Source organism: Macrobrachium rosenbergii, chromosome 58 (assembly GCF_040412425.1).
Source record: "Macrobrachium rosenbergii isolate ZJJX-2024 chromosome 58, ASM4041242v1, whole genome shotgun sequence".
NCBI classification, from domain to species: Eukaryota; Metazoa; Arthropoda; class Malacostraca; order Decapoda; family Palaemonidae; genus Macrobrachium; species Macrobrachium rosenbergii.
The window spans coordinates 9,415,320-9,442,696 of NC_089798.1; the positions used below are offsets into that span (position 1 = coordinate 9,415,320).

General features: G+C 35.7%; 1 protein-coding gene across 3 annotated transcripts in view; it reads left to right on the top strand.

Moving 5' to 3' along the window:
* Nucleotides 1-27,377, top strand: part of LOC136837305 (cytosolic carboxypeptidase-like protein 5) — a 513,303-nt gene that overhangs the window by 344,901 nt on the left and 141,025 nt on the right. The gene's annotated exons all lie outside the window — the stretch shown is intronic.

Here is a 27,377-nt window from a genome sequence, read left to right on the forward strand (position 1 = left end):
CTAAAGGGATTTTGGTCGCGCTGACAGTGACCGTTATTTGTATTTGTAGGTATAAGAAATAGCCGATATTGTAAGGTTGTAAGGTTGTTTTTACTTAATGGTCTCATGTTTTTACTTAATGGTTAAAAAGAACGTGAATGCTTATGTGTATATATATGTATTTTATGTATATATATATATGTGTGTGTATGTATGTGTGTTTGAGAATAAGTCCTTCCCTAACAGTAGCTAGCGCCAAATTAAACACAAAACGATCACGGCCGCTTTCATACAATAGTTGAAACAATCACCTACACAGAATGCTGACCAGGACTTTGTCGAACCCCAAGCTCTCACTGGGCATTTCATATCTATCTTGCTCCAGATCTCCTGCTTCTTTAATGCTGAGACTCCTCATTTCCGGTACCTCTTTCACAGCATTTTCTAGATCTTCCTCTCCTCCTTCCTCCCAGTACTTTAGAATTGTGTACTATTTTCGCCCTTTAATTATCCTCCATTCTTCCACATAAACAAACCATCTCAGAACACTGTGATCCACCCTTTCTTCTATGCTCCTCTTCTTACTACCACTTCTGGAAATTCCACATTTCTCTTCCAATTTTTTTTTATTTGCTGCATATGCTGCACAAATAAATTATCTCTACAGCTTCCACCTTTTCTTTCACTGGCATTTACCATCCACTCTTACCTTCAAAGAAGAGATTTGGCTCAAAAGTCGCTTCATATATTCCAGCCTTGGCATCCAAAGACACTCAGACCTTCCAGATCTTCCGTACGCATCATGCGATCATCCTTGCTTCAATTAATATATATACCTTAGTTTAACCAGACCACTGAGCTGATTAACAGGTCTCCTAGGGCTGCCCCGAAGGATTAGACTTATTTTACGTGGCTAAGAACCAATTGGTTACCTAGCAACGGGGCCTACAGCTTATTGTGGAATCCGAACCACATTATACCGAGAAATGGATTTCTAACACCAGAAATAAATTCCTCTAATTCTTCACTGGCCGGCCGGAGAATCGAACGCGGGCCTTAGGCGAGTACGATATCGACTCATCTTAGTTCTTCTGTTACTCGCATTTTATCTTATCTCACCCTGTCCTAATGTAACTCTCAGATACCTTTGTAAAAATGTTGCTTTTGTTATGCTACTATTCTTGTTAAAATGAATTGCTCCATCTTTGTGGCTTACATTTATCGTCAGCAGCTTAATCGTTCTCATGTATACAATCACCTTTTTGGTCTAAAAACTTAGCTTATCTGCATTCACAGTCTATTTTCACATTCCACAATTTTGACCTTGCATCCACCGCCTTTTCTCTGACTTCTTAAATCGCCATCCATACAGATATTGAACAGAAATGGAGACAACACTTCCCTGTCTCATCATCAGCTTTACATCAAATCGCTTCCACCTACAAATCTTATCATATGCTTCATTTCCATCGCCAAATGTTTTAATTGCTCTCAACAATTTACCCGTCCGCAGTGGGTGTATATATATATATATATATATATATATATATATATATATATATATATATGTGTATATATATATATATACATACAGTATATATATTTATATATATACATACAGTATGTATGTATATATATATATATATATATATATATATATATATATATATATATATATATATATATATATATATATATATATATATATATATATATATATATATATATATATTTATATATTTATATATATACAGATTTTTACCCTTTTACTTTCAAATTCTCGTATAACTATTTATAAAAATCACTTCATCTACATACCCTCCTCAATATCTACTGTAAACCCAAACTTTTCTTCGGTGTTTTGTCATATTTTTTCAGACGAAACCCTACCATACACCTTCCCTGGTATACAAAGTAAAGTTATGCTCCTGTAATTCTTACAGTCTCCTCTCACACCTTATCTTTCGTACCAAGGATCAATTATTCCCCTCACCGATTCGATTGGAACCTTTTCCCTGGTCCAGACATACCTTACACATCCTAATTGATAACTTACTCACACTCACAACTGTATTGCAGCATGTCTTTTAATCCTTCTAAATCCTGCTCTCTTTTTTTAGCCTCTTAATTACCCTCCTAATGCCGTCAACAGTCTCTTAACAAGCGCTTTCAAACTATGTCTAATCCATTTTGCATTTACATAATTCTGTTTGTCCACTCTTTTTGTCTTTCACATTTAGACAGTAGTCTTTTATTTGCATCTTTTATTGTGAGTTCAATTTGTTCATTCATTAGCCATTCTTCTTTTACAATATATATATATATATATATATATATATATATATATATATATATATATATATATATATATACATATATATATATTTCAAGAACCAGAAGGAAATAATAAGAGGCATAAGTACCTAGCACTTCTGTGTATTTACTATACACTTCTTCAGGGTACAGTTTATACCTTGAAGACATGCACATTAAATGACGCTGTTTAATGCAGCATTTATGGCATATTACTTTACATCATGCATAAATGAAATGAAATGATATATAATATATATATATATATATATATATATATATATATATATATATATATATATATATATATGTGTGTGTGTGTGTTATCCAATATAAGAGTAAATATATGCTGCTTAATATATATATATTATATAACAGTCAAGAAGTCCCATGTATTGGTAGCTTGATAGTGACCGCATCAAAATGGCTACTGGCACAGTACATCTGTACATACACACGCGCATTCTCTCTCTCTCTCTCTCTCTCTCTCTCTCTCTCTCTCTCTCTCTCTCTCTCTCTCTCTCAGGTCTACAGCGAAACAAGCGTTACCCAAAATAATTTATTTGACAATAATCTAACATAACTGGATTGCAAGCCACAAGATATGAAATAAAATGGAATACTAATGTTCACCAATTGATCAAACATATTAAAGTCCACGACATTCAACTAATTATTCTCTCTAAATAATTTCCACTCAATAAGTCAAAATAAGTCAAAGTCCAGTGTATACCCAATGAGTACATCTTAACCTCTTCCTCAGCAAAACATCTGAAGGAGCCAAATAAAACCCTTATTAAACAAATGCATAAAAATAAAGATATGGGAATTCCTCACATGTTACTTATAAAGCATACACAGTGTAGAAATGGTCAGACACAAGTGAGATGTATGTTAAATGAAAAGAACAATCTACAGTTTGGGAAATCTAAAATGATTTCTACCTCCAAACAGCAATGTTCACAATCTTAATCGACAGTTCTCGAACCACAGAGCCTTCACGGAAGGCTTCTATTAATTCGGTGTTGATCTTCGAATGACAGTTTGTTTGATAACTAATCCCTTCAAACCATGGGGCTCCGCCCCCCAAAAAAAACACAAATATGAATGAATTATCCGGAATCTGGACATTTCCAGCGAACAAACTCACAAAGTCGGGTTGCTAGGCAGGGATGTTCTCACGTCTCAAGAATAGCTGACGCACCTGACACGTACACAGCTTTCCTAAACAGGATGCGCGCCAGACAATAGCTAAGCATCCTCTCAAGGTTCTCCACAATGCATGCCTTTAGCCACACTTATAGTAAAAAATCTACTGTGTATTGTAATTCATAAAATAATTGTGACCTATGAGCTTTCCATATATATATATATATATATATATATATATATATATATATATATATATATATATATATATATATATATATATATATATGTGTGTTTATAATGATGATGCCATTTAATATACTTTTCAGGCAGCCATGTATTTAATGTGGGCATTCATGTCAGCCTGTGAATGTTCCCAATTAAATGATTTTTTAAAAATGCGGTTCGCATTTTTACACACCCACACGCGCATATACAGGATAGGCCTCCTAATTTCACAGTCGTTGTTTATAAAGAAGATGAAACTGTAACCGAACAACTTGTCCGATATACAGTTAGTAATTATATGATTTGTTTGTAGAAGGTACACAGCAGGTTAACAGACATTTTATTTGCTAATTTTAGTTTGCACTTTCTGTTCTTTTTATATTTGTTTTAACGCTTGTATTTTTAGATGGTAATTTCAGTTGTGTTTATGTTTTATTAGCTTTTTTACTCGTAGGCTCTATTGGCATTGTCAGGTTTGTAAAATTTTATTAGTTTCACCCATTTTGTTAATTTTTAGTAAGACAATAAATTTTTTTATAATTACAGTTATTGTTATGTTTTGTCAATAATTTCTGCCTAATGATAAGGTTATGTAACTCCAAACCTTGCCAAATAAAATGTTCTGCCTGGCCTTGGCAAAATTCTTTATCAAGTTAAGCTTTCCAAGTAGCCGCCCTATTACTGATACTATATATTTTTATGAATATCGCCACTGAATCGCTGTCTATTAAGTTCTTATGGCAGTAATACCAGACAGTAGGAGGGAGAGGGATCCCTATAGACCTACGAGTGATGGGAGATTTTGACCAGTAAGTGTCTCATCTTTTCAGGGAGGGGTCTTCATGAGTATCAAGGGGAAACACATGCAGACGTAGAGAGCTGTCCCCTGTCTTAATCCCAAAATTCAATTTACCACCCACTGAGTTTTCGACCTTTACGCTGCCCAAGCCTCTTATCCTATTCCCAGGCAAACATTGCATCTGTAGTGTAAAGCAATGCTTCCAGCAACAACCCAGACCTCACAAACACAGGGGTCATGCCATCAAGGCAGTTCAAGACAGATCAGTCTAGGAGACGGTCAGAACGGGTAACCTCTGCTGGTACGAAAAACCCTAAGAGCTCACACTTTTTCATGCTGGACGGAAGTACCAATTCCCAGACATCACTACTAACTTGGATCACACGGACATAAGGGTGTGTGTGAATACAAAACCAGGAAGCAACGAAGATAATGTGCCCCAGAAGGGAAATTGGTTGGCAATGTCTTTTTATTTGACTTATTTTATTATCTCTTTCACATTTCATTGCTCAAGTAATTTCTTGTCTCCTCAACTTAAACAGTGTGTCCGCATCCCATGTGTAATTCCTTGACAGTGTATAAGGTAATTCCCACCTCTTGCTAGCAAGTAAATAGAGCAAAGGATCTCCCTTCAGTTATTGCATTTATCCAACCATAGAGAGAGTATCATGTCAGTGTTATTCTTACCTGGAATCATTTCATTCCAGGAGTGTTATCGATGCAGCTACCAGCATAGCCATGTGTCTGTGTTCCTGATTGCCTATAATTTCCCGCCCTACTGGGGCTGATAGAATTATTGCCTAATTGGTTCACAGGTCCACTTGCGCATGGCCAGTATTCATAACTGTAATGTTTTATCCAGTTCACTCAATCATTACTGTTGTGTAAATTCCCAACTTACTGTAGTGAAAGTGTTCAGTTTCCTTGGTAATTTCTTCCATGTTGTGATTGTAAATAGTAAATTACTGTTAAGAAACCCATTTTCACTTGGCTACCTAACGTTTCTTTGTTAATTTTGCATTTCTTTAGTTTATGGGCTTACGAGGGGTTTTCTTATAAGGATAAATTATTACTTCAAGCCCCAATACTCACAACCCCACCCCTGTAAGCATAACCATAATAATATATATATATATATATATATATATATATATATATATATATATATATATATATATATATATATATATATATATATATATATATATATATATATATATATATATATATATATAAATTTAAACTTTATCAATTACACAGTTGTTCTGTGCATTAGTAGAATTATTAAAAGGACCTCATTCAAACTGGATGGTATCAAATGTAGTATTTATTCAGAAAAAGTTACAAGCTTTCTTGGACAAACAGTCCACATTATCAAGTATCCGTACAATGAGGGGACGCGTAGTCCAACTGTATTTATATCTGTGTGCTGGGCACTTTTAATCCTATAATCGCCTAGCTCCTCCTGTGTAACCCCCAGCCCCTCGTGATCTTGGTCTTTCTCTGCTCCCTTCTTCCAGGTGTCTGTTCTCCATGCGTTCTCTTGGGTTTTTCCTTCGTTTCCTTGCTACTGTGGAGTATACGATTTTTCTGGATATGCTATCTTCAAAGCCGTTTCCGGTGTTCCCTGCCATTGTGTTGTTGGCGCAAGGTATGAAGGCGTTCTCTACAACCAGTCTAGACGTTTTGTTGGTGTTCCTGTACAGAAAACTCATATTTTCCCAGTCTATTTTATGTTCATTTTCCCAACAGTGTTTGGCAACTGCCAACGTCTGATTATAATGCCTTATGTTCTGCAGGTGTTGTTTGCTTCGCTCTTTACATGATTTGCCAGTTTCTCCATAGTACCCTTCTTCACAGTCTAGACACGCTGCCATATATACCCCCCTCTAATCTCTTCCCCCTCTACCGACTTTTTGTATCTAACTATTTTATTCCTAATGGTGTTTTTGTAGCTGCCTATCAATTTGAAATTATCTAGCTTTCTGTTGATGGGTGCAATAGAGTTGTTGTCCAGGATTGTAATTATTTTCTTCCCTACCAAATGTTCCTTTTCTATCCTTTCTCTCTCCCCAAAATAGTTTTTCCTTGCTTTGATGTGTGCCCACTCCCGCCAATACTTAGGGTAGCCTAATCTCCTAAAACTCTCCCTCAGATAATCCAGCTCTTCATCTAAAAATTCGGGACTGCAAATCTTATAAGCCCTGATGGCCAACCCTGTCATTACTCCTATTTTTATTTCTTTCCTATGACTGGAGAACCTATGTATGTATGAATTGTGTGTGTCTTCTTCCTATATACCTTGAATTTTAAATTTTCCCCTTCCCTCTTAACCTGGACATCCAAGAAAGGAATTTCTCCCTCCTTCTCTTCTTCTATTGTGAACTTGATGTGTTCATTTAGTTTATTTATGTTTTCTAGGAACTTGTGTAGATCTTCCCTTTCTCCCTTGTAAATAATCAATATATCATCCACGTATCTTACCCATTTTACGATATTTAAGTTCCCTTTATTTACTTTGCCCACCTCTTCCTTTTCAAACCATTCCATAAAGATATTAGCTAGAATTGGTGAAAGACTTGAACCCATGGCTACGCCATTTTTTTGTATGTAATGGTTTTCGCCCCACTTGAAAACATTAACGCTAAGGGATGCTGTTAGCAGTTTTATTAAAAAGTCATGATCTATGTCGCATGTATAAACCCCCTCATCAATATTCTTTTTTATTATTTCCATCGTCGTCTTGACTGGTATGTTAGTGAACAGGGAAGTTACATTCAAACTGGCAAATTTACAGTCTTTTACGTTAATTTTGGATAATTCATCTATCAGGTTCATGTTATGTTTTCAATACCCTTCAGATACTAAGCCTACCCATTTTTCCATTATGCTGGAAAGAAATTTCTCCAGCCTCCTCTGCGGTGATCTCGTCGATGCCACGATCGGTCTTAGCGGGCGCCCTTCCTTGGGGATCTTAGGACTACCATAAATATATGGGATCTCTGGACTTTCCACTGATTTTACTCTATGTTCTAATTCTTTTCTCTTAGTTTTGTCGTGGATTTTTGTCAACGCTTCCCTTACTTTTTTGTTAAAATTGCACTGTACCCCCCTAATGTCCAGTTTTTTGTTGCAAGCCTCATATGTGTTTTCATTGTTTAGCAATTGTTCTAACTTGTTCTCGTATTCTATGGCATCCATTACTACAACCGCTCCCCCTTTGTCTGCCTTACAAATCTTTATGTCCTTATATTTTCCTAATCTATCAAGGGTCTTACGTAACCTCTCCGGAAACACAAATCTGTTCGACCTAATCCCCGCTTACATGGTCCCCCTGCAAAAAGCTGCTTCATCCCCATTTTTGTTCTTATCTAGTTCCCTTAAGCAAAAAGGACGTCCTTAGATAAGTTTCAGCCAATTAGACTTCTACCAAGGGCTGGACAGAACTATTGCCCACCAATTATAGGATGGGCATTCCATTTTTTAAAAACCTTCAAAAGGGAAGGAAGAAAAGGACAGAGAGAAGCAGAAGAAGAATAGAGCCTTAGTGGAGGGAGGTCGTAGCCTCACCAGTTGTGGGTTGAGAAGAAGCAAGGCTCACACTGATTGACACTTCGATTTGTATTCATACTACTATAACATATATTATATATATATATATATATATATATATATATATATATATATATATATATATATATATATATATATATATATATATATATATATATATATATATATATATATATATATATATATATATATATATATATATATATATATATATATATAGTCTTGTGTATATGTACAGTGTTATTTTTAATTAGTGTGTTAATGCACTGTGTCTTCTTAAAACCTCCTGGGGCTCAAACACTACTATAACAACAAAGCCAGAAACGATAAAGCATCTATAAAAGAAAAATAATAAACTTCTTTACATGGGCAACGAATAAAATAAATCATAACAAGTTGAAGGTGGTAAAGAAACATTACAAAAAGAAATCGTCACATAAAAAGGTGACAGTAACATCAAAATTACATAATATATATATATATATATATATATATATATATATATATATATATATATATATATATATATATATATATATATATATATATATACCGTTCAAGGAGACAAGGGAGACAAATTAACACAGCTTTATTAGCGATGTTTCGGGGCCTTGCTGCATTATCACAGATGTGAAGAGACGGATACATTTAAAATGCAATAAAAAAAGACTCATCCTAAAATCATCATCATACATTTATAATAAAAACACACAAGACATAATACACATGGCCATACTTACTTGGGGCATTTTGCTTTCTCTTCCCAGTCACTCGTCTTCTTCCCTTTGCTCGAGATGGTATTTTTCTTAGCGTTTTTTGTCCTGTGTGCTTTTGTTATAAATGTATGTTGATGTTTTTAGGATGAGTGTTTATTTGCCAAAAGACGTCTCCCTTGTGTCTCTCCTTGTGCTGAATATATCGCCCATGGCTGGTGTTTTTCTTTGATTATACATATACAGTATATGTGTGTGTGTGTTATATATTGTAGGTATGACGGTAACTCCCCTTGCATACGTTCCTGTTTGTTTTGGAGGATTCACTGTGATGTATGAATTGAAGTTGTTAGTGGTAAACCAGTAAGCTCAGCTCACGACGGTAATCCTCTTCATAAATTTATGTAGCAGTATTGGAAAGCCTTTGGTATTTAGTTGTACCACATTTACTCAACATAATGAAACATACACATACATAAATGAGTACGACTTTTTCGGTAATGAACAAGATAGCTCATTGCTCTTTAATGAGTAGCATAGTTTCCAGACATAACTGAAATAAAGGAGTTAGTCCTTATCCTCCACCCGGTAAGAAAATAGTCGGAATAGTTAAACTGACGATTGTTTCTGCAAGCCATATTGAAGGATATTTTATAGTGTTGAAGTGCTGTGAATTCGCATTTACTATTCTAGGACAGGCTTCGTGCAGTAGTACAACGTACTTTTTATCTTTCAAAAAATTTCTGCTACCTTGTTTTCTATAATGTTTTAGAATTCATCACAGACTCTTTTGTAAGTCCTACTTAATTACAGGGAATATGGCATTGTATAATGATATGGAGGTATTTTTCCCTTTTATTAAAAAACCTGGCCGCATTTTCGGTCTCGAAGACATATAACATATTTGATTAAGAATTACCTTCTGTTTGAACATTTTAGGAGAATTAACAATGTGGCTCCCTCTTGACTGCACGGGTGTTATAAGTATGATTAACACCCTCAGTAAGGGTATTTCTTTGGTTTGGCTAGTTGTTTCAGTTTTGTTAATATCGTGACGATCAAGAGATTAGATTTTTTTAGAGACACGATTGTAACTATTTGGGAGAAGGGATTTTTTTCACATTTTTTCGCCAGGCATAAGTGAAAGAAGTCCTCTCGTAAACTGTAGATATTTCAGCACAAGAAATTCTACCAAGAGGTTACGTCTCCACTTAACTTCTAATATTTCTTGGATCTTGACAAGTAACCGTTTTTGGTGGGTAACCATGTCCATAATAGGGCTTTTAACAATGACGGATGCTCGCGCTCTCTGGGTGCTTCTTTCTCGTGTTATTTCATGTGATTTTTGGACTTATGGAATAAAAGTGGGCTTAGGATGTATTTTACAGTACATCGTGAAACTTTTTTCGGTTAGAATATATGTCTTTATTTATTTATTTATCCTAGGCACCACTACACGGGTATGTATTGATTACCATTGCTCCAGTAACTGATCTTGACGTTCATTGTTTGTCAGTAATGAGCAGCCACCTTGGTTTTCTACACCACTGCAACGATCATTTTTTGTGTAGTTAATACCGAACATATACTCTGTATTATCTAAAGATTACTAGTTGTTGAGAAAAGAGAAGAGAAATCATACGCATTGAATAATATGGTGATATTACCAGGTGCTCTCGTATAACGTCTGTTGGTTTTATTTCGTTTTTCAACTTTTTTCTCTCATTTTTGTGTACTTTGTGTTATATCCCGTTTGGAAACTAAATTTTCTTTTGTTTATAAGTGGAATTCTCAATATTTTCTGATGTATAAACACTTACACATAGACAGCAGCAGTTTCAGTTTATACACTCACAAACACACACCCATATATATATATATATATATATATATATATATATATATATATATATATATATATATATATATATATATATATATATATATATATATATATATATATATATATATATATAAACATCAAGCTGTAAATGTTGTTTAATATCCAATTAGCTCTACCTCGTAAATAATACCCAAGGTGAATTATAATTGATAATTGGCTCGTCGCCTGGCAAACTCGAACTGCTGAACAGCGAGTACCAACGACGTTCAGTGATGCTCTAGACCTCTATGACTGTCCAGGAGGTATAAGTTGACATCGACTCTGCCGTACATATCCTGGTCGAGCGCCAAGTATTTGTACTTAGCATCAACATCAGGCCACCTCCACCATGACAGCTGATCGGTGCGTTTGAAACACGTAGCTATTTATGAATGAATTTTTATCACATCACTGCAACATTTTATGCACACAAACATTAATCTGCAAATGTCTTTTAATATCCGAGGGGAATCATAATGGATATGTAATAGCTACGTGTTTCAAACACACCAATCGAATGTCATGTTGGAGGTGGGCTGATGGTATAATGCCCTCTCGGTATTATTGACGGGGTAGAATGAATTGGATTTTAAACGACATTTGTAATTTATTGGTTGTGTACATAAAATGTCACAGTGATGTAATAAAAATTCATATATGATATATATATATATATATATATATATATATATATATATATATATATATATATATAAAATACATACATACACACATATATATATGTATGTATATATATACATATGTATATATACATATATATATAATACATACATACACATATATATGTATGTATATGTATATATACATATATGTATGTATATATATACATATATATATATATACATACATACATATATATATATATATATATATATATATATATATATATATATATATATATATATATATATATATTGTTATGTCTGTGGTGAGTGGTTGATTTCTGATACTTACATAAATAGCCTTGCTAACAGCCATAGAGACATAGACAGGAAAAGAACATGGAAAAGAATAGGTAAGGTCGCCAAAGTGACAATCCTAGTACTTTACAATTACTTTAATTACAAATTTACAGGGTAAATTAACAGTGTAAAGAACACCAGTACACCACTTAATAATTCAAACTGCAAAGAACCTGCTTGAAAGGGGGCACAATAATGATAAGGGGAATCTATTCTCTGAGTAATTAATTTATAATACAACAGAGTTTGTAATGATGCAATTTGCAGCAGGGTTGGGTCGGGATAGATGTACACTTGATATATAAGAACACTGGATATCACTCCTGTAGGAACAGAAAGGTGTCTCATTAACACACTGCCCTAATTACCGTCTCACACACATATAAATAAATAAAGGCAAGAGTTAGGAGGGAGTGTTACACACAAATATAAATTAAGGAGGGAGCATTATGTAAATTTTGCTTCTGCCAATGGGGAACTTTTACTCTACTTCATGGTCCTCAAGGGAACGCCCAAGACACGTGTTACTCTGCACTTGAGAATAGAAATGAACGGAATAATTAAATGTGAAAAAGTTCGTGAGTAAAAGATAACTGATACCAGGCAGATTCCCTTGCTTCTCAGACGTACCTTTGCAATTTGTGTATGCTTCATAAAACAAATGAGTAGTACCTGTTCTTTCGTTTAGCTGAGTGGTAGGAGGTCCTTGTGGGTGCTGGGTTGCCTTCAGGATAGAGAGGCTGTTAGGAGAAGCCCCCTTGGAGCTGGAAGGACAGCTGTGGCCAAGTGTGGTTCACTGGCTACTGACTTCTACTCGACTTTTCCCTGTTTGGAACAGGGATGTCTTCCTCAGGATATGCCCCTTGGCTATGCCACTTTGTACAAGTCCCTGAAGGACAAAGCTATCTGCTGGTAGAAGATAGCAAAATGGGGGCTTGGTTGAGAGAGGGATGCTACTAGCGTACAGTTCACAAAGCATCCAGGTGTTCTCCCATGGGAGCCCTTAACTTAACAAAAGGGGGTCATAAAAGGGGAGAAAGCTAGCTACAAAGCTCCGTCTTGCTTCAAATTTTCATTTCTTTATTTATTTTGGGAAATGTTCAGTTTTAATTTTGACGCAAGGCCTGATATTTATAACTAATATATATATATATATATATATATATATATATATATATATATATATATATATATATATATATATATATATATATATATATATATATATATATATATATATATATATATATATATATATATATATATATATATATATATATATATATATATATATATATATATATATATATATATATATATATATATATATATATATATATATATGTATATAAATATATATGAATATATATATATATATATATATATATATATATATATATATATATATATATATATATATATATATATATATATATATATATATATATATATATATATATGTGTGTGTGTGTATGAGGCAGCCGGTATGGTCACCGTCCGTTGAAGTCCATCATTCCTCCGTTGACCTAAGGTAAAATTAAGTGCGTCGTAGTTAATTGGTTGTGGTGGGAACTAAAAATAGCAACAACCTCATCACTAAAGTCACAGAGAACTGTAGAGGTATCACCACTTGGTCCCACTTTCTCTAAAAAGGAGATGGCATATATTTAAATTTATATCAGTACTGGTCCATTTTCAAGTGATGTCATTGTGCCATTGCCTAGGTTATGATTCATTCTTGCTCCCAGAAAGATATGATAGAAAAACCACTTCCACTGAGGTTCAACCATACTCCTAGGTCAGGAACAGCTTTTGTATGGAATTTAAGGCAGCCTCTGATATCATAAGCGGTCAATACTCTGTTCACTGTGAAGGATTTCAGTTTCTTGTTGATACTGAGTAGTACTGGAAATGTTGAAAGGTGAATTCTTTGTTTTTAATATTGGAATACGATATCCCTTACAGAAACCAGTGATATGGACTGATTTTAGTAAGCCACAAGCTCATTCCTGTGAATGAAAGATTTTACCTTTAAAGTTTTTATCATCTCACGAAACCTTTCTTGAGAGATAACTAAGCTAACAGATACGGAAAGCTGCCCAAGGAACTTAAAATTTATAGTAAAAATAGATTGTAAGGCAACTGAATGTCAAACAGTTTGCAATGATAGATAACCACGCTTTGGACAGGAAAACTTGTGGAAATTGATGTTGGCATGACGTTGATTAACTTTCTGTGTAGGTGTATACAAAGTATTACGAGTGATGGTTTTCTGTGATTTAATTCATTCTTTGAGTTAGTTAGCTGTTAGTCAAGTTATGTCATATATACTACATATATATATATATATATATATATATATATATATATATATATATATATATATATATATATATATATATATATATGTATATATATATATATATATATATGTGTGTGTATATATATATATATGTATATATATATATATATATATTTATATATATACATGCATATATATGATATATACATACATATGCATATACATATATATATACATATATATTTATGAAGAGAGAGAGAGAGATAATCTGATGGTGAGAAAAGGAATGACTAATGGCATATCTGATTATTATTTGACTGAAGCAAAAGTGGTTGAAAAATGAGGTAGGTTAAAGACTCAAGTTGAAAGAGTGTATAAATTTTTAGGGTGGGGTTATGTGATCAGCAGGAAGTTTTTGTGGGTTTAAGAAGGTGGGGAGATGTAGTAAAAATGATGAGTGCTAGAATGAGGAAAAGAGGAGTTTATTAAGAGAAAAAAGATTTTTTGAGATAGAAGGGAGAATTTTGTGCAGACATACAGGAGGGTGTATTAGGTGAGCTAGGAGAAAGTGGGTAAAAAAAGAAGACATTTGATGAAAAAGGGGCAAAAAGAGTGCAATGGCTACAGGGAGAGTAAGAGTTGTTCTTCAAAGATGCAAATGCAGACACAGGGTGATGAGCAGTTGGATCTCAGAATAAAAGATGTGACGAGAATGCTGCCCTTGATCGATGGAGTATTTTGAGGATTTGTTGAATGTGGAAGATAATAAAGAAGCAGAGTGAAAATGCAAGAAAGGAAAGGGTTACAGTAAGTTTCAGAATGCTTGTAAAAGTTACATTTGAGAACATAAGGCGGTCAGTTAAGAGGCTAAAAATGGAAAGACACGAAGATGAGATTATGAGTGAGATGTGGCAGGGTGAAAATATAATATAATGGCTGACCAGGTTGTCAAGATGAGAAGGAAATTTCAAAGGAATGGTTGAGAAGAATGATTCTTCCTTTGTATAAGGGTAAAGTTATTAGAGAACACCAACGCATACCAGGAAAAATGTATCTTAGGGTTTTTGAACGAGAAGGCAAGACAGAAAGCAGAAAGCAGGAGATCCAGTAGCAGAAGAACAGTGTGGTTTTAGAAAGAGGAAAAGATGTTTGGATCAAGTATTATGAAACAGTTATGTGAGAAGTTTGAAAATGAAAGATAAAAACTATTTGTGGCATACACAGGCCTAGAGAAAGCTGATGACAGAACTGTAGAAAGACAATGTGATGGGTGCTGAGGATGCAGGGTACAGAGGGTATACATTTTAAAGCAATTAAAAGTTTCTGATGAAGGTGAAGTATGAGGTAGAGTTTGTGTGCTTGAGAATGACTGATTTGTTGTAAAAATGGATTTAGACAAAGTAAATATCTGTATTAATGAGTGAAGTAAAAAGTCAGAGAAAGGAGAGAAATTTATAGGATACAAATATTGGATGAATTTTGTTTAGTATGATTAAAGTTTGCAGACGATACAGTTCTGATTGAAGATATTGATGAAAAACTGCAGAGAAAGAGTTTAAAAAGTGTTTGCAATAGGTGATAATTGATAGTACATAAACAAGAGTGACTGTAAGATGGTGATAGGGAACCAGGAACATCAGGAAGAGAATGCTGGTATGAACAGTGTGGAATGGAATCAGTAGATTGTGATAAGTATTTAGAAGTAAAAATTTTGCTGGTGATAAGATGAAAGAGGAGATGAGTCACAGAATAGGCTAGGCAAGAAAAGTAACAGGATATGTGCAAAAGATTTCTAGCAAAATCGAGGGGTATATGGAATCCTAGGTAGGAATGTATAAAAGGACTGTTGGAACAACTATCCTCTATGGAATGCAAATGAAAAAAAGATGAAAGATGTAGAGAAGATATGTTAATTTAGTATTTGTGGTATAAGAATAAATGAAAGGATTAGAAGCATGGAATCTTGTAGAAAGAATGTTAAAAAAGTTAGTGTAGATGAAAGGATGGATCAGAGTGCATTAAGATGGTTTGGTCATGCAGAAAGAATGCAGGATGATAGGTTAGTGAAATAGTTCACGATTCAGGACTTTTGGGAGGAAAGAGAGCCAAACGGAGATGCAGATGAATGGGTGGCATAAAAGGCCTTTAAAAGGACTGAGATTTATATACATAAATATACATAAAAATAATATATAAATATATATATATATATATATATATATATATATATATATATATATATGTGTGTGTGTTTGTTTATATATATATATATATATATATATATATATATATATATATATATATATATATATATATATATATATATATATATATATATATATATATATATATATATATATATATATATATATACATATATATATATATAATATATTATATATATATATATATATATATATATATATATATATATATATATATATATATATATATATATATATATACATATATATATTTATATATTATATATGTATTGTGTGTGTGCTCAGAAAACCACAGGAAGTAATCGTCAGAAGATCCATACCAAGCGCTTTTGTGAGATTGTTTATTCCCACATCTTTGGGGCTGGACCCACTAAGATTGGTAGGCCAGACAATAACATCACACGGACTTGTTGTAGGTAGGACCCGGTAAGTGTGTACTAGTTTGTCAATACGACAGAACCTTCGGCCGTTCTTCTTCGTCTTTGCACTTATAGTTTCAGTTTTGTATTAATTTTTTTTTTAATGGTAGTCTACCAGTAACATTGTTACAATTCCAGTTATTTTGTTAAGAAATACTGTTTTATATGGTAAACACTCTAAGTTCATTTTTCTATCAATAGGAAAGGTATGAACTTCAAGTGATCAATATCTATCTTTTTATTGTTTTAAACCATATTATAGACAAACATTATGTAAACTGTTATGAAGATTACTCAGAATACCTCAAACATTTCAGTAACTGAAATGAAATTTGTCCTCAAGTAACCTATATATATTTATAGTAGTGGCAAATATTTATCTGTCTTTTGTCTACAACCTGTTCGTAGACGTCATATTCAACAAGGTAACCTGACGTCCACTCAGAAGGTTCAGAACTGAGGAGGGCCAGGCGTAGGCTCTGGCTGTAGCTCGATGTCAAGGCTTGACTGCAAAGCAGTGCCTGATGGAGAATGAGAAATTGCAGGACTCTGGTAAGGCACAAGTAGGGGACTATGTTGGGAGGCCTGACCTAAGAGGAGGTCATAACCTCTGGGAAGGACTTCGGCTACTCCAAGAGTGTTTATCCTACTTTTGTGGGGCATTGTTACCCTCAGTCGGACAGTGGGGAGAGTTAGCCTCGAGTCACTGATACCTAGAATGGTCAAGGGTTTGTTATCTTCAATTCTGGTTCTGGCAGGTACCTTATCTCGTCATTGTCTTCAAAAGCAATGACCCTTAAGGGTCAAGAGCAACCTCTGGGAGGCGCAACAGTGATAAGACCCGAAGTGGGGGTCTTAAGGCAAAGTTTGGAGTAGATGCTAGAGCAACTATGGCTTGAGAGGACTGTTTGGGTATAGCTCTGGGTGTGCCCATATGATTGGCTCACTTGGCAGAATGCCCAGCTCCAATCCCTTTAAGGCACCATAACCATAAGGTTAGGAGGAGGGCTCTGTTTGGAGGGGGGCAGCTGCCTGCGCTGCCATTTTGTTCCAGCAGTCTGCTTCTGAGTGGCCAGTTTTGTTGCAAAAGGTACATTCAGATTTCAAGGGATTATTGTGGTTGGAGAGTGAATAAGGATGCTGGAGCTCATACTCATCAACTATCTGGCAGCACTCCTGGAAAGTGGTAGGCTTCTTCTCACAAATGTACAGGACTAGTGGGTCATGGGCATAATTTTGGAAGTCATCGATCATGATTCTGTTTTTCAGGTCTTCAAACTCCATACACGACATAGCCTCTAACCAGTTGGTACAAGCTCTGTGATTCTTAAAGGACCAGTCAGACCAGGTTTGACCAGCAGCTTTGGGAAGACCACGCCAACACTGATGCCAATTTTTGGGGCTGAGCTTGTAAGCTACAGCTAAGACCCTCCAGACTTCTGCAGGGTCTCCCTTTTTCCAATTCTCCGGAGTGTGGAAGGCGTCCCTTCCTTTTCCCAGCTTAGATAGAGCAGGGCCTTCTCTTGAGACGTTGAGTGGTACTCGTCGAAAATGGCCTCCACTTCATCCACCCATCGTGTAGGATCTGAATCGTCCCATTTTGGGATGAGCAAGTTGATGATGAGGATGACATTGTGTGTTGGCTCGGTGCTGAGCCAGTTCTTGTGCATGCTAACGCTCTTTTTTTTTTTTTTTTTTTTTCCTCATAACGCTCCTTTTCCTTCACATCTTGTCTTGGCCTTTCCAGTTCTAGCTCAAGCTCTCTTTCTTTTTCTCTCTCTTCCTTCTCCTCCTTTCCTTTTCTCTTTGCTCCACCCTCAGCTCCCTGGCTTCCTTCTTCGCTTCAGCTCCATAGTCTTGCAATTCTGCTCCCTTTAAACCCATGCGTTCTCCACATGCAAGGGCGCTGTCTTTCTTGTTGGTGTACATATAGCTGGTTGTCTAAAAGACAGGTTGAACCTCACTCAGAACTCGTAAGAGTATGTGGACCATGCAAGCAATTGCATGGAAAGGAAATGGTACTCTGGCCTGTTCAGAATTACACTGTGACTATGCCCCTGTGAAAAGGGACTGAGTGTGCCTTACAGAAGGTCACACGATAGATAATTTGGTAAATGGGCACTTCAGTGCAAGGCTTGGTTCCGAGGAGCACAGTAAATTAATGTGACTGTGAGGAACTACACAGTCATGAGTTCCCCTGTGAAGAGGGACAACTGGGTACATGACTGTTTAGGGAACAGGTGTGCAGCTAGGTGAACAAGGTAATTAATGGGTTTGCCAAAATTCAAAAAGGTTAATATACAAGACCTTGTAATATCGCAAGGCTACAATGCACAGCTCCCATTTATATAGGACTGGCTTGCAATGACACAGTTGATAATGTTAACTATATGAAAAATTTGCTTCTCAATAAAATGGTTTAGACAGACGTGATGTTTTATGTTAGAGAAAGGTGAAGTACGGTAAAAAGGTTGAAAATTTACCTCTCAAAAGGTTAAATGGTTTGCAAATGTTGCTAGAATAAAATTGAAGACGTTTCATCGTTCAGAATGGATTTTTGCAGTGAGGCTTCTGCCCACCTTTAAAGAAAAGGACTAATGAAATAGAATTAATTTCCTTTGAATTAATATGAAAGGTTTGAATTAATTCCTACCTCAAACGTTAACATGCACATCCACTAAGATGAAATGATAAGAATATCACAAACAATTTTGAATAGCAACTTGCGCCAATAATTTAGCCTTCCATCTGCCTAACTCACAGAAAACATGTCAACTGGCACAATCATAAATAAAAAAACGTTTTGAGCGAGCACGTGAGGATAAGTCCTAAATTAACAAAGAAATGTGAAAACTAACGAAAATATCTGAATTAGGGTAAAAACCTGTTTCTGTGAGAGATGACAAGAGTTCTTATTGATGAGGTTAGCAGGAGTGACAGACTGGGTTCTCAGCACCTAAGAGTGAATGAGAGAAGAAGTTATGTCACTTTAACTCCATACAACCAACGCCAGTCAGCTTGGGTGATAGCACACACATGAACGAACGCACGTGGACTCAGATTATTGTGAAATTTGCTTCAAAAGAAAATTTTATATTTGAAAACACTCGTCGTATGTAATAAAAGAGGCAACAACTCTAAGAAATGCTAGTAACACCCTAAACATGCAACTTACTTCATCCTACAACTGTGCTTTCCCTAGTCAAAACAAATCTCACGTGCTTGGCTTACATACAAATGCACTCACTAAGACTTTCACCACTTTAGCAGGGAACTCTAACAGGATAAAAAGGAACACGTGATTACTTTCTATGTAAATTGTGCACCATCTTTCTCCCTATCATCTGCTAAACAGCATGCAGTTCCTCAAACATATGAGGATTTTTCTATTGCTAAGATCATGCAACCCCTGGCTAGATATTTTGGCGTGAAATTCATCCGCCTGCACTATTTTCTTGCAAAAAAAAAACTATTCTAGCAAGAAAGAAAAACAACTCCCTAGAGAAAATATTCTAGCAAGAAAGAAAAACAACTCCCTAGAGAAAATTATGAACATACAGACATCATTTACACTGCTGGTTCGCTCACTTTCCAAAGCTTTTAGCCATAAAAATTTATTTTAATAGGTTTGCCTGAGGTCCCTGGCACCAATAGTAGGAAATTTATGAATTTATGTTACACTACAAATCCTGAAGATATTTTGGTTAAGGTCGCCAACATTACAAACAAGGTCCAGTATGATCAAGACTGTTAGAATTTTAGTTGAACTAGATAGCTAAGGTGCTAATTGGGACCTTGATTTATAATGTAATTAAGGAAAAGGAGATAAAATGGGAAAGATTAACATTAACACTCAAGGTTTAACTAACATTAGTTTATTAACAATTTATAGATAATTCACAAATTAAATAAAAATCAGATCAGTGGAATGATTAAAGAAGACAATTAACAGTTCAGCTGGCTGGATCAGGCAGTAATTTGGGCCTGACCATTAATCTTGTTGGAGAAGCAGGTAAGCAATTAAATCATGAACACAGCACAACACCTTCCTGTAAAGGAGTGATGCCGGAATTACTAGAGATTCAGGGCATGCAAGAATTATTGAATCAATTAAGGAGCCCCGAGCAAACAAGGGCCTAAGGATGAAAAAGTTATGGAGATGCAAATTCTGCACTTAGAATCAAGTCAACAGGGCACTCACGTGGAGGAGGGTTGGACAAAGGAAATGTGGAAAGAGAGGATATTAGGAAATGTAGTAAGGGGAAGGAAAAATGTAGGTTTGAGAGGGATGGTTTGGACTGGACGGTAAGCCACTGTTCACAGACACCTACCTTGGTAAATTCAGTTCCGCTTGAGTAAGTTACACGCCATTGGAAACACAGGACCCCACAGATAAGGGTGTGGGAAGCAGGTAGGCCTAGTAGCCACACATCCGGTCTGAGTCAGGTCACAGTGTAGAAGACTGAACATCTCGGGGTCAAGACTTAGTGGTCGCCTTCTCTCATGAGCCCTTGGTAGATATAATATATATACAGTATATATATATATATATATATATATATATATATATATATATATATATATATATATATATATATATATATTATATATATATATATATATGACATTTTTATCACACCGTGATTTATATACGATCATGAGGCTACAAATATCGCTTAATATCAAATCCACGCTACCTCGGGAATATCACCGAATTATCAGAGGAATTTATAAGTGATAAATGGACAGGCACTGCTGAGTCTCGATCCCACAACACAGGAGCGCGCAGCAGAATCCAGTCGACGCTAACCACTGAGCTATCAAAGAGGTATAAGTTAACGCCGAGTCTGGTGTACTTTATTTACCCGTCGAGAGCGGGAAATTGTACTTAGCTTCGGCATTAACCCACCTCGACCATGATAGTTCATTGGTACGTTTGGAACACGCAGCTCTTTTATGACATTTTTTATCACACCGTGATTTATATACGATCATGAAGCTACAAATATCGCTTAATATCAAATCCACGCTACCTCGGGAATATCCCCGATGGGGAATTATCACCGAAGGGGAATTTATAAGTGATAAATGGACAGGCACTGCCGAGTCTCGATCCCACGACACAGACGCGCATCCAGCGAATCCAGTCAACGCTAACCACTGAGCTATCAAGAGAGGTATAAGTTAACGCCGAGTCTGGTGTACTTTATTTACCCGTCGAGAGCGGGGAAATTGTACTTAGCTTCGGCCTTAACCCACCTCGACCATGATAGTTCATTGGTACGTTTGGAACACGCAGCTCTTTTTATGACATTTTTTATCACACCGTGATTTATATACGATCATGAAGCTACAAATATCGCTTAATATCAAATCCACGCTACCTCGGGAATATCCCCGATGGGGAATTATCAACGAAGGGGAATTTATAAGTGATAAATGGACAGGCACTGCCGAGTCTCGATCCCACGACACAGACGCGCACCCAGCGAATCCAGTCGACGCTAACCACTGAGCTATCAAGAGAGGTATAAGTTAACGCCGAGTCTGGTGTACTTTATTTACCCGTCGAGAGCAGGGAAATTGTACTTAGCTTCGGCATTAACCCACCTCGACCATGATAGTTCATTGGTACGTTGGAACACGCAGCTCTTTTTATGACATTTTTTTATCACACCGTGATTTATATACGATCATGAAGCTACAAATATCGCTTAATATCAAATCCACGCTACCTCGGGAATATCCCCGATGGGGAATTATCACCGAAGGAATTTATAAGTGATAAATGGACAGGCACTGCCGAGTCTCGATCCCACGACACAGACGCGCATCCAGCGAATCCAGTCAACGCTAACCACTGAGCTATCAAGAGAGGTATAAGTTAACGCCGAGTCTGGTGTACTTTATTTACCCGTCGAGAGCGGGAAATTGTACTTAGCTTCGGCCTTAACCCACCTCGACCATGATAGTTCATTGGTACGTTTGGAACACGCAGCTCTTTTATGACATTTTTATCACACCGTGATTTATATACGATCATGAAGCTACAAATATCGCTTAATATCAAATCCACGCTACCTCGGGAATATCCCCGATGGGGAATTATCAACGAAGGGGAATTTATAAGTGATAAATGGACGGGCACTGCCGAGTCTCGATCCCACGACACAGACACGCATCCAGCGAATCCAGTCGACGCTAACCACTGAGCTATCAAGAGAGGTATAAGTTAACGCTAAGTCTGGTGTACTTTATTTACCCGTCGAGAGCGGGGAAATTGTACTTAGCTTCGGCATTAACCCACCTCGACCATGATAGTTCATTGGTACGTTTGGAACACGCAGCTCTTTTTATGACATTTTTTTATCACACCGTGATTTATATACGATCATGAAGCTACAAATATCGCTTTATATCAAATCCACGCTACCTCTGGAATATCCCCGACGGGGAATTATCACTGAAGGGGAATTTATAAGTGATAAATGGACGGGCACTGCCGAGTCTCGATCCCACGACACAGACGCGCATCCAGCGAATCCAGTCGACGCTAGCCACTGAGCTATCAAGAGTGGTATAAGTTAATGCCGAGTCTGGTGTACTTTATTTACCCGTCGAGAGCGGGGAAATTGTACTTAGCTTCGGCCTTAACCCACCTGGAACATGATAGTTCATTGGTACGTTTGGAACACGCAGCTCTTTTTATGACATTTTTTTATCACACCGTGATTTATATATGATCATGAAGCTACAAATATCGCTTAATATCAAATCCACGCTACCTCGGGAATATCCCCGATGGGGAATTATCTCCGAATGGAAATTTATAAGTGATAAGTGGACGGGCACTGCCGAGTCTCGATCCCACAACACAGATGCGCATCCAGCGAATCCAGTTGACGCTAACCACTGAGCTATCAAGATAGTTATATATATATATATATATATATATATATATATATATATATATATATATATATATATATATATATATATATATATATATATTGCCGAATTGTGACAGACGCAAGTGAGAAAGTTGCACAGGTTAGAATTTTGGGCAGTTGGTGAAGGTCCCCTTTTAGGTGCCTTGCCTGGCTTGCCTAGCTAAGACCCTGTTTCAGCATATCTCCGCATCAGATCTCCGAAGCTTGAAGCCTTTGTGTCAATATATTAACAGTACGATGAGATCAGATTTTGTTGTACGAGTTAGGATAAGAAATGAATACGCCAGGGGATCAGCAAAAGCCACAGAAGTGTCAAAGAAAGCCCAAGAGTGAATTGTGAGATGGTCTTGGCACCTGACAGAGGGGAGATGATTAGCGACATGTTGCAGGAAAGATCATGGAAATGGAGGTGCTGGGGCATAAAGGAGAGGAAGGACTAAGAGAAGATGGAGGAATGCATTCGAGATGTCATGAGAAACAAAAGGAATAGACACAAAAGGAAGACGCAAGGTAAACACACCCAGGAAAGGCTCATTAAAAACTGTGACCCCGATTATGGATTAAGCAGAAGAGAAGAAGAATGAGATATATACTGTATATATACAGTATATATATATATATATATATATATATATATATATATATATATATATATATGTGTGTGTGTGTGTGTGTGTGTGTGTGTGTATATATATATATATATATATATATATATATATATATATATATATATATATATATATATATATATATATATATATATATATATATATATATATATATATATATATCTTAAGTCTATCTTAATTTCAATCCAAACGTCATCTCGCATCTCCAAACACTTCTTATTATAAAATCTATGAGAAGGACAAACAGGAGAGGTGAAATAGCATTCTCTTGTAACATCCCGCTATTTATTACAAATTTATTTGGCTAAACCCCACCAACTTCAGCTTTGCATCTACTGCATGCATGGATAATTTCAATTGACTTTACATATTTAACAGGACTGCCATAGTGTGGATTTTTTTTCAAATACACACTCGTAATCAATAAAAGCCGTCTGGGAGGATATTTAAATTCCTTACAACCGACACAAGTACAATGCCTCTATAGTTACCACTGTCAGGAGCTCATCCCATATTGTGCAAAACAGTCTAGTTTGCATACCAGGTGTCATTTCAGTTTCAGCTAAGATCATCTTGGCTGTGATTCTATCATAACTTGGTATTTTCCATCTCCTACTTGTCATTGTTATTGATTACCTCAAAATCTTTAAATTCATTCATAAGCACACGCAGTTCTTCTTCGACTTCGGGTATATCACGAAAATTTTTCATAATATATAGACTATGAAGTTTTAATTCTCAAAGCACCAGAAGATGTACAAAGCTGGCTTAATAGAAGCTTCATATATCTAGAGAGATAGGACTCAAAATAAATCTACGAAAAACAAAAGTAATGATCATGGTTATACACAAACAGATGAAATAACATTAGAAGGAGAAAGCATTAATCAGGTAGAATCTTTGATTAGGAACAATGATATCCAGTGCTGATTTCCTTGAGTTGGAATTTAATGGAAGATTAAGAAAGGCAAATCAAATACAATTAAATTACCAACAAAAGTAGGATTATACATTGGTATACTACAATCTCTAATGCTATATGTCTTGAAATATTTTGTAGATTTCAAAATAAAGCTTTAAGAGGGATGTTTGAAGTCATATGTGAGGAAAGAATGAGAAATGATACCATAGGGTAATTTACGGAAGTTACATATGGAGATGAGTTAATGATGAGCAGAAGATGGAGATGGCTTGTACGTGATATTCACACAAGGCCTTGGAGAGTAGTGCGTAAGTCTATCAGCTGAACCAATAAGGAAGTTAGAAGAGTTGGAAGATACAGACTTACAAGGATGAATACTACGAGAAGGAAGGCTGGAGATGATCGGAGACTTCTTAAAGACGAAGCAAAGGAAAGACAGGATCGACGGAATTCCACACAGGTCCCTTTGTGTCAGGTATATATATATATATATATATATATATATATATATATATATATATATATATATATATATATATATATATATATACATATATATATATGTGTGTGTGTGTGTGTGTGTGAAAGTAACTAAACTTGTAAACTTGTATGTATGTAAACTTGTGCTCTATAGAAATCCGAACTGCTTGACCGACCTAGACAAAATTTTGCACATAGCCCTCATTTGACCCAAGGAAGGTTTTTGAGCAGGTTTCAAACCCATAACCCCGCCCTCCGGGTACCTTATTTACTGCAGGTCCAGGCAAAGACCCAGTCATGGGATAACATTTGGACAAAACCACATCACGTGTTACTTCCTTTCTAAGACAAACTGTCATTCAGATATATATATATATTTATAATTTATATATAATATATATATATATATATATATATATATATATATATATATATATATATATATATATATATATATATATATATATACACCAGGTGTCCATAAAGTCTCTTTACAAATTAAAAAATATATTACAAAAAGCAAATGGACGGAAAAATATGTGGAAATTATTACAAAATGAGGAGCAGATACTGGATTTTTTTCGCCTCATTTAATACACCTCTATATGGGCACCTTTAGTTGCATGAAACACATCAAGATGGTACTCGATTTCTTGCCATGTTTGCTGTAGCATAGCCTCATCAATGGTGGCAATGGCATCAGTGATCTTTTGCTTGAGATCAGTGGTGTCCCATATCTTTGTTTGACACATGGACACTTAATGAACAGTCCACATGGTCCTCCCCCCAAATGCCCTTAGTGCAAAGTGACGATAATAATCAAGCACGTATAGTGGGAATTTCCAAAATATGACCTGCAGCGATTATCAAATTTTGGAAGTAGATCAATGGAGGAAGTTTTGTCAGAATCTTGTACATTTTCAGTAATTTCGATTTTAATGTTCATGAGGAACTGTGATTTAATTAATAAAACATAAAAATAAGTAAATAATAAAAATGCGAAACCCTTAGGGTGTCTAGTGAATTTTAAAACAAACAAATTTTAAAATGTTAGTTAACTTATTCTGAATTTTAATATACCTTTTTAGTGAGTATATATGGAAACATGAGTATAAATGTAATTATTGTGTGTGTGTGTTCCAGTATGAAAGCATATCCTTTGTACAGTTTTAAATTTCATTTTCACTCATTCGTCACCATACTGAATGACCTGTTTGGTCCCAGTGCTTGGACTCTGGCCTAGACCTGGCATTTCATTCAAATCCTTCAGGCCAGCCCTATGAGAGCTGACAGTCACCTCAGTGGTCTGGTTAAACTATTTTAATAATAGTAATGATACACGATATCTTTAGTGTAATCCCATAGAAAGAAGTCCAGAGGAGCGATATCTGGTGAACAAGGTGGCCAGGGAATTGGGCCATCACTTCCAATCCACTAGTCTGGAAATTTTTTATTTAGGAACCCACGAACATGCAGTTCCCAATGTGGTGGTGCACCATCTTGCTAGAAAAAGATGGTTGGTTGAAGATGATCTAGTTCTGGTGCCACATATTCAGTCAAAAGGTCAAGGTAAACATCTGCAGTAATTAATGTCTCGTTGAAGAAAAATGGACCAATGATTCGATTGCACATGATTCCACACCACACATTCACCTTTGGACTATCTCATGGGGATGTTTTGATTCCCTGATTCTCACATTGTGTTTTCAGTTTCTCTGAAACATGAAAGGTTGCTTCATAGCTAAAACAAACTCGGTTGAGGAACGTTTCATCCTCAGAAATTCGTTCCAGCATGTTAACTGCAAACTCTTTTCATCTTGATTTATCATTT